The sequence below is a fragment of the Grammomys surdaster genome, unplaced genomic scaffold (genome assembly GCF_004785775.1).
Source record: "Grammomys surdaster isolate TR1022 unplaced genomic scaffold, NIH_TR_1.0 99, whole genome shotgun sequence".
Lineage (NCBI taxonomy): Eukaryota > Metazoa > Chordata > Mammalia > Rodentia > Muridae > Grammomys > Grammomys surdaster.
In genome coordinates, this window is record NW_021604578.1 from 11492626 (window position 1) to 11501923 (window position 9298).

Consider the following 9298-nt stretch of genomic DNA (forward strand, 5'->3'; position numbering starts at 1 on the left):
TTACAGAGAATACATGCACAAACATACCAGATACATGGTAACTGCAAGAAAAAAAAAGTCCTCTAAATTTTCAGAGCAAGCTCTGTGTGTAAGAAGCTGTTGGTGGGTCTGAGTGAGACCTGGGTCCTGCTGGCGAAGCACCCTGCCTTCCTGAGATTCGCTCAGCTGCCCTTAGCCCCAGTGAGTGAAATACTCAGATTGAAGCCACTTGTGTGTGTGGACACATGTGTGCGGACACATGTGTGCTCATATCACAGTGTAATGAGTTGGCTTCCTAAAATTATCTAAGAAAATCAGTTTCTAAGGTGATGTTTTGTTACAGGCCCTCAGACTCTACCACAACCAACACCATGATGGGAGTCTCATTCAGGCCTAGGAATCCAGCATATAAGCAGCACCACCTGCCAAAACAAAACCAAAGACCTAACCCATCATGGTTTGGGGAAAGTCCTAAGTGGGCTGATCTTGCTTTTTGGCTTTTGTAGTTCTACTTCTGGCTGTTTGTTTGTTTGTTTTTGTTTTTTTGGGGTTTTTTTTTGCTAGTTGTACTGTGTCGACACAGAGTGTGATTTTTGTGCTTTAAAGCTCAACCTGAAGAAGGTTTGGGACTTCACACAAGTCTCAAACACCCAGAAAAGTCACTATTCATCTAACAGAGACTTTCTCTTGTCTTGAACCTGTGTCCGAAGAATCTTCTCTGGTGGGTACCTCACAACGGATTCAAGCACCTATTAGAGTCGTGAGGATTCTCAATGAAACAGAAAGAGAGAAAACAGTTGTGGATGAGACACAATTTTTTTTTAAAAAGTAGCTTGGAGCCCGGGATGGTGACTAGATTAAGTGCTTATACTGCAAACATGAGAACCTGAGTTTGATGCCCAGAAACCACACAAAAATCCTAGTCGTGGAGAGGTGAGAGGTGTGTAGCTGAGACATACAGATCTCTGGAGCTTGATAACTAGCCAGCCAAGCCTACTGGGCAGGCTCCTGACCTAGGGACAATAACCAGCATTGACCTCCGACCTCGCATGTATGTACCACACAGACACACATCCGAATTCATGCACATGCACACACGTGGCTTGGAAGGGACTAAACCTTACAGTCACAAGAAGCAAGTTCAAGTCCCGAGTTTGTCCTTCCCACTCCTATAGGTTTGGGGTCTTATTTTGTCACAATGACAAAACAAGAAAAGTAATACAGGGAAATTAGGAAATTGCTCTGGAAATATGGCAGCTCCTTTGTGAACATGGAAAGCAGACAGCTTTTGCTTGTCATTCCGGATGGGCCTTGGATAAACGAAGAGAGCCTTGTTGCTGCCGTCTCTGGGAGGGGACCGCACAGATGCATGCGTGAGTACTAGCTCACAGGCACACATGCACATCCTACACTGTGGCCTTCCTGGCTTTGCTGAGTGGACTCTTCTTATGCACACCCCACAACCAGCAAAATGTGAGCTCCGTTTTCACAGCCTCTCTTAAGAATGCTTTTCATTTGGGAGCTGGCCAGATAAAGAGGGCCACCTCACTAGCATCACAACAGGCTCATTTCTTTATTGGAATTTCTGGAGCTGCACCCTTGGTGATCCCATCACACCAAGATTCAAAGACAGGAGGAAAAGCAAGTAATTAAAATGCATAAAGCTGAAAGGGCAATTACTGTCATACACCACGATCAATAAAACAACAATGTTAAAAGGCAAGCGTTAGCCATAGCCCAAGTCTAGCATATAGAGGCTCTGCTGTGTTTTGGGCAGGCAAAAAGTTCCTAAATACATACCACACTGACCATACACCTTGCAGAGGCCTTGGCCTACCAGTAGAAGGAATCTGGAAGTGTACATCAAGGCCCTCCAATTGTTCTCTATTGCGGAGACATCTCAGTGAGAGGTCATATTAAAGGCAGGATTGTCAGCCCTTTTTCCCCCCAAACACATATAAATACGGGGTTCACAAGCCAAATGTACTTCAAGAAAACATGGCTTAAAAACAAGCGAGAAAGCTTTCTTTATGAAAATTAATACTTGCCAATTTGAACTATCGCTCTCCACTGGGCCAGGCCAGCTGGGGAAGCTGCCTCTTAACTGCTTCTGCTCAGGATTCTGAAGCCAACACCACACATTCTAAAGACATTCTAAAGACATTCTAAGCTGAGCGAAGGAGAAAAAGTGAGTTAGTGATCTATACTGAGTGCTTGAACTCTTCAAAACTGAAAATTGAATTGCTGTGTGGTGGGCAAGGTGACTGAGAGGAGGAGTTAAGGTGCCAACCAAAGGTTGTCCTCTGATGTCAACAAACATGTGTGCCAAGGTAGGTACAAACATGCAAACACACACACACACACACACACAAATCAATAAAATGTCAAAGTAAGAGAAATTTAATTGTCAATAGTAATAGAAGCGTGGACTTTAGGATGAGGTGCTGAGACCTTGGGAACTCCACCTCAAGGATTTATTTAATGCCTTAATAACATGGCTTATGGGGCTGGAGAGACGGCTCCATGGTTCAAAGCACTTGTTGCTCTTGTTGGACCCAGGTTCAATTCCTAGTACCACATGGTCACTCACAGCCATCTGTAACTCCAGTTCCAAAACATCCAACCACTTCTGACCTCTGTGGACACTAAGTAGGCATGGAGTGCACATACATACGTGCAGGCAAAAATTCATACATTTAAAAAAAAATAAAGCAAAACTATAAAAGAAGTTTGTTTTGTTTTTGCTTTGTTTTTGTTTTAAATCAACAACAGTGTGGCTTTCTTCTCTAGCTTTTCTGCCATGTGAGGCAATCCTCTCCTCCAGAAGATGCAATAATACTCCCTTGGGAGTGGAGACCATGCCCTCACTAGACACCAAAGCAGCCCATGGCCAGCCTACGTGGTTGGTTGAAGCAAAAATTTTAATATGGAAACTTCTATCTGCACCCAAGGGTAGCACCTGTGTGATACGTTTTGGAAGCTCAGGACCAGTATCGTCATTTTTCTCCATAAGGTCTTGTAAATCTACTCAACACTTTGAGCCATCCTCCTTTCAAAGAAAGGGAGCCTCTGGCCTGACTAGTGGTGTCTGGGACCATTGGCCATTCAGTTATTAGCTTGGAGTGTCCGTATTGAGCAGAGTCCTGTGCTGTGCTGAAAAGAGAGGAACACATAGGAGCAGAGGCCTGGTTCTTATCTTTCAAGTGCTGATAATTTACTAGGATACACAGGGTAAGTACAAGAAAGACCAGAAAGATTATGCCCATCTGGGAAAGTACTGTCCCTAACTCTGTCTCTTTCTATGTGTATCTCTGAATCTCTCCAGCTTTGCAGAATCTTGGTATTTCAGCAGATTCCCAGGCCGTGCTTGCTTCATTTCAGACAAAAATCAGAGAAAACCCAAACACAAATAATGTAGTACATATGGCGTCTAACTGTGAGACAAAACGAAGCAGTCAATTAAGTGACTTCTGGTAGAAAGAAAGAGGTTAATTTGGCAGTGAACTAAGGGGGAGGGGGAGGAAATGGAATTCTTTAATGGAGGAAAAAGACACAAGGATAGAAATGGCTGAATTCACAAGGGACAGTAACATGAAGATAGCCTGAACAAATGGTGTTTGTCTTGGGGATCTCCAGTTTTAGATATGGCATATTTTGGGAACCTGTGTGAGCAGGCACATTCACGTCTGGCCACTTGCTGCAAAAAAAAAAAAAAAAAAAAAAAAGGCACTCTCTCTTCTGCCCGTGTGTGTATTGGCCAAAAGGAAGGAAGGAAGGTCTGTGGGGCAATGTGAAATGCTGGAATATTCTGAGCTTCACTGGGAAAGAGCAATGGCATCTGAGACAGGACTGAGTGGTTCTCAGAGGTTGGTTCAGTAAGCAGAGGGAAGGACTGGGATAACTTCTAGGATTGTTTTCACTGAGTGATGATTTGCCATCTGCAAGGGTAATGACATTAGATAGTGTTTATAGGTGTGACCTGACTTCTTAGGACTATGAAGCAAGTTTAAGTAGAAAATTACAAAGAAAAATATATACTTAGACAAAACAAAGCAAGAGCCTAACTTGGGGAAATGGCTCATTGCTATGTTTGGATACAAAGTATCTCCAAAGGCTCCGATAGCAAAGGCTTACAGATACTAAATATCTCACAGCAGTGTTCTGGGATACATAGATCTTGAGGACTGTGATGAAGTCAGTGGATTACATCTATTGATGGATGCAAAACTGAACAGACTTTTGGAAACTGGAGGATGGCTTGACTGGGAGAAGTAAGTTGGTGAGGGCATACGTTTAAAGGATACAGCTTACCCCCGGCCCCACCCACTCCACCTACCTCATCTCTGCTTCCCAGATGTGATGCACTGAGCAGCATTCTTCATCAATATTCTTGCATGATGTCTCAGTTTCACTCAGGTCTATAGCAATGGACCATGAACTGAAATCCTGAGAAAAAGGAGATTCTCCCTTTTGTCAGTTGTTTCTCTCACATACGTTGCCGCAGTGACAAGGAGCTAACTAACAGTCATTCACATGTTGAGGCAGTTTGAAGCCCTTCCTCTATTTTGAATTTACTTTTGCAGTTGCAAAAGGTTATTGGTGTGGGCGAGGCTTCCAGCTGTTGGTCAGGCTTTTTCACTGTGAATGTACTAAATCCCTGCTGAAGAAGCAAATGGATCCCACCCTTGGGTCCCTAAGAGACGCCTGCTTGGAGAATAAAGAAGCAACTTCTATAATGTAACTGTTTCCCAGGTATCTCACACATATGAATCTTGCAAACATATTTTAGATTTTTAAGGTGTTGGGACTTAAGACTGAAAAAAAAATAGGCCTAAATCCCACCCTAGCAGATTTCAGGGTCTATTTCTGTCAGCACCAGCCCTCCACATTGCTTACACATTGGAGTGTTTGCTTGAAGGAAGTAAGGCTTGGAAAACATCTGGTTCCACTGGATTTTTGGAGACAACCTAACGCAATTTGTTTGTAATAGGATTTGATCTGTACTCAATTTGTATGTCTGTGTTATTTCAATGAATTTAATGGAGTTTTGTTGTTGAGATACATGTAATGTTGTGCCTGTTTTCTGTGGACTCCCAGGTGGCAATGATGAAGCAGACTAATAATAATAGCATGCTTTATAAGGAGGCATTAATTAATTTATCAGAGAGTTCACATATGAGCTCATTAACATTTTACCTTTGGGAAAGCTGAAGGAAGAGGAGCCCTTTATATATAAGATTCTAGGTTTGACCCTCAGTGCTGCAAAATAAATGAGTTTATATATGTATATGTATGTATGTGTATGTGTATATGATCAGTCACACTATAGGACCAGCTTCACTAATACCTGTCTGTAATAATTTTCAAAGATGGCCACTGCACTGAATCACACCTCCCATAATTCATGTATTACATAGTGTAGCGGGAAAATTTCCATGCAAGTTGGGAGGACCTAAGGTGGGAGAAGTAAGGAGAGGAAGAGGAGGAGTAAAGAGAGGAAGAAGAAAAGAGAAAGGAGGACCAAGAGAGACACAGAGATGTAGGAAGATGGAGAACCACGCTTGGACCAAGAGCAGTCCTGGTAACAACTTATATCTAGGTTAGTTAATTGGGAAACACCTCCAATTGTGTGGGCATCTTGTTAATTTGAGCATTACCAAACTTATAAAGCCTTTAGATAATCTAAGCCTTAGAGTCACATTTTATACCGGGTACCACATGGATGGCGGGATGGTCTGGGCTCGGCTCAGCCTTGTGCAGACAGCATGGAAGACTGGCAGAGCCATCTCCCACTCTAGCGTCTTGTGGGTGGCAGGGCTGGTGTTTCTGGCTGGTTGTTCCTAGCTGTGGTGCATGTGTGGCCTCTGGCCATTTCTAGCTGTGGCATGCAAGTAGCCTCTTGTGACGGAACATGGCGGCAGAGCTAAGCAGAGCCGCTGCTGCATAGATAGTTGGCCCAAGAAAACGCCGTTTTAAATATTAACAACAACCACCTAGTTTCTGTTTCTGAGAGCTAAAAGGTTCTGTGGCTTGCTGATGACCACACACAGTGAACACCAGTTTTCTTTCTAGGACACCCTCTCTTTGGAATGAGATACCAATAGTAAAAAGCCCAAACTATCCAATGAGAACATACCCAGTAACTCCAGCTGACAGATGGCACCAGTGGTCATCTTTGGACTTCTAGCTCTGCTGAGTCGTCAGGTAACTCCAACTCCAACTCCAACTCCAACTACCATCTCACCACAGCAGGATGCTACAGCTTGAGTGAACACAAGTCAGATGACCACAGAACTGTCCAATATATTGATAAATGCTCTACAGCTCTTAAGCTTTGGTGTGGTTGATGGCATAGCCATGACTAAACAGAATGCCCTTCCAGTGCTTCACTAGGTACTACTCGGTGACTTGATCATTGTGCACTCATGCAAGCACCATCTCAGAAGAACACAGTCATGTCTTTCAAGGGCAACTCCCCTAGCAACCTGTAAATAATATCAATTCAAAAGGTTCTATTACCTCTTACATTGCCACACTAAGGACCAAGCTCCTAATATTTAAAACTTGGGGAGTACTCAAGGCATGTCAAAACTACAGTGTGGTGTGTCAAAGTTATTTTTAAAATGCTTTTATACTTATATTTGACTTGAATTCTTTGATAAAGGGAAACAGGTTATCCCAGGCACATCTTAAAAACTCATTTATTTTGCGGTACTGAGGATCAAACCTAGGACCTTTGCATCCTCTAACTTCTAGCACCTTAGCGTCTTTAAAAATTCTTCACTTACTCTTTGTAGCTCAGGAAGATTCGCCCTGCCTTGTGGGCACTGCTTGTGCTGGACATGACATTTTTGGTCTAGGTATATAAAGAGACAAGAGGACAGTTGAGCTCTGAAAACATATTGAAACTAGAATAGTCATCATGTTTCCAGACAGCTCAATGGCAGAGGGGAGGGGAGCGGAAGAAGGTTGAAGCTGAAGCTACTTTGACCATCCCTTGAAGTTCTGTAGGTCTTGTGTTCCATGATCAGGGCTCTCTCTCCCTTGTGTGTGACTATGGGATCTGAGTAGGTACGACCTGATCTTCAAGGCTCTCCAGGGAACCTGAAAAGTAAAGGATGTCTTAAACATCCCCTTCCACTGGCCACTATTCCAGTTTTCTGTGGATCTATCCCATGCCTCTCCAGAGGAAAGCAGGCTAGAGGATGCCTCTGAAATGCGCCATGTCCCTGTTGCTAACATATCTAGCAGATAGGAAAAAAGGCCCCTTCAAATGAAATTCCAAGGACTTAACCCAGAGGATTCTGGGGTCGACATCCCTAATGGAGATACATAGAGAGGACACCCAAAGGTCCAATGATAACTTTCCATATTCTACGACCTTGGAGGAGGACTTTGACCTGGTCACTGTTGCTCTGTGACACAGTGGCCAATGCAGGGCCAGGTTCTTCCCCTGGGTCTTGCAGGCTTCATTGAATACATATGAAAGAAAAAGCAAGCATAGAGAATAATTCTGTGTAGAAACATGACTTATACGTTATTCTCCTGTTCTATACTGACATTTCCCGAGAACAGAAGGAACATGCATAGCCTCATCACTTTGGCCTCCTTCTCACCTACTTACTGTCTCAGCTTCCTGTCTCCTCTTACTCTCAGTGGCAGCAATGTGGCTTGGATGTGAATAAGAAGGGTATGGGAGCCTCTTCTGAGAGGGGCTCAGGGTGCCTGCATCTGCCTAGGGCTTAGCACTTCCAGCCCTTCACACAAAGGCCCCATGAAGGCCACAAGGCAGTGGCTCTGGCCTTCTGTTAGCTTTACATGTTGCTCTTGTTGACCTGTCCTGTCTGGCTGTTGGTCATGTCCATGCATCAGCAACTGGCAGGGAAGGGGACTTCTCATTTACTATGATGACACTGCCAGCTCATCCTGTGATTTTATTTCCACTCTCAGTCTGTGAGTCAGAGCGGGACAATTACTTAGAGCCTGTGTGTATTGTCCAGGATAGCGCTGAGCACAGGGAGCTAACTAACTATAAGAACTGAGTGGGCTTGCTCACAAAGCCATTTCCTTCCCTCGAAATCAAACTTAATTAAAAACATGTTAGCCTCATTCTTTCCAGGGCCAGCACTGCCAGTGCAACCATGCAATGTGTGACCTGCCTCTAAGGGCATCATTGAGGGAATCTGTCTAATGGCACAGGAGTCATATGGTCCCCTACCTCACTGAAAGAGAAAGAGGAAATCTGCCCAAATAAGCAATTTCACGTTGGAAGTGGGCTGAGATTAGTTTTCTCAGGGAATCAGGTACAGTATCTCACGCCTATAATTCCCAACATGTGGGAGTTTGAGACAAGGAGAATGCCATGAGTTTAAGGCTATGGCCATGTAGTGAATTTCAGGTCAGTCTAGGCTGCAGAATGAGACTGTGTCTCCACAGGAAAACAAAACAAAACAAAACAAAAGAACCCCTCCAGAAATAATAATAATAATAAATAAACATAAAACTTTAAAGCAACTATCACAAGCACACTTTTGTAAGTTTTCAGTGTTCTTACTCCGTTGAGCAGAAACCCCAGTTTGCAAGTCATTTTGGCTTATTAGGTGATGTACCTCATCTGCTTCCAGGGAGTTTATGGCAGGCAATTTATAACACCTATCTTAAAACCAGAAGGAGCCAAGCATTGCCTTCAGGGAGTTGAACTTGCAGTGTGAGAGACTTCTCAGCTACATGGGGGCCTAAGGAGCTCTTCCCTCCAGCAAAAAAAAAAAAAAAAAAAAAAAAAAAATGAAAAAAAGAAATTTGGGGAGGCATCTCTAGGCTCCTTCCAGTGCATCTCCCAAGCTCTGGTGGTACAGCCCAGATCTCCAGAGGGAGGGGCCTGACTTTTCCCAGGTATCTGACACACCCTGCAGGCTAGCCTGGGGAACCAGTGCTGTTAGCCTCCCAGATGAAATCTCCCGGGAGACAGGAGAGGCCTAATCAGAAGAGGCAGGGAGTGAGGCTCAGGGAGGTGAGGCAGCGGCAGTGTGCGAGTTGAGCATTACCTCTGAAGGGAGAGCAGGATGTGCCAGGCAGGCTTTTTAATATTCAGGTTGAAAGAGGTTTTAAATGCGACTTGGCATCATCGGTAATAATCTACTTTAATTTAATTTGCTGCAAAAAGATGCCACTTGTGCCTCTTATGTCAACGTGTGAGAAAATGCTGCACCCCCTCCACCTTCGCCACCGCCCCCCCCACCGGCATGCTCCAGTCTTTGCTAAATGTCTTGGCTACATTCCTGTGGCCAGAAGGCTCCCAGAGCAGGAAACTGGAGCTACT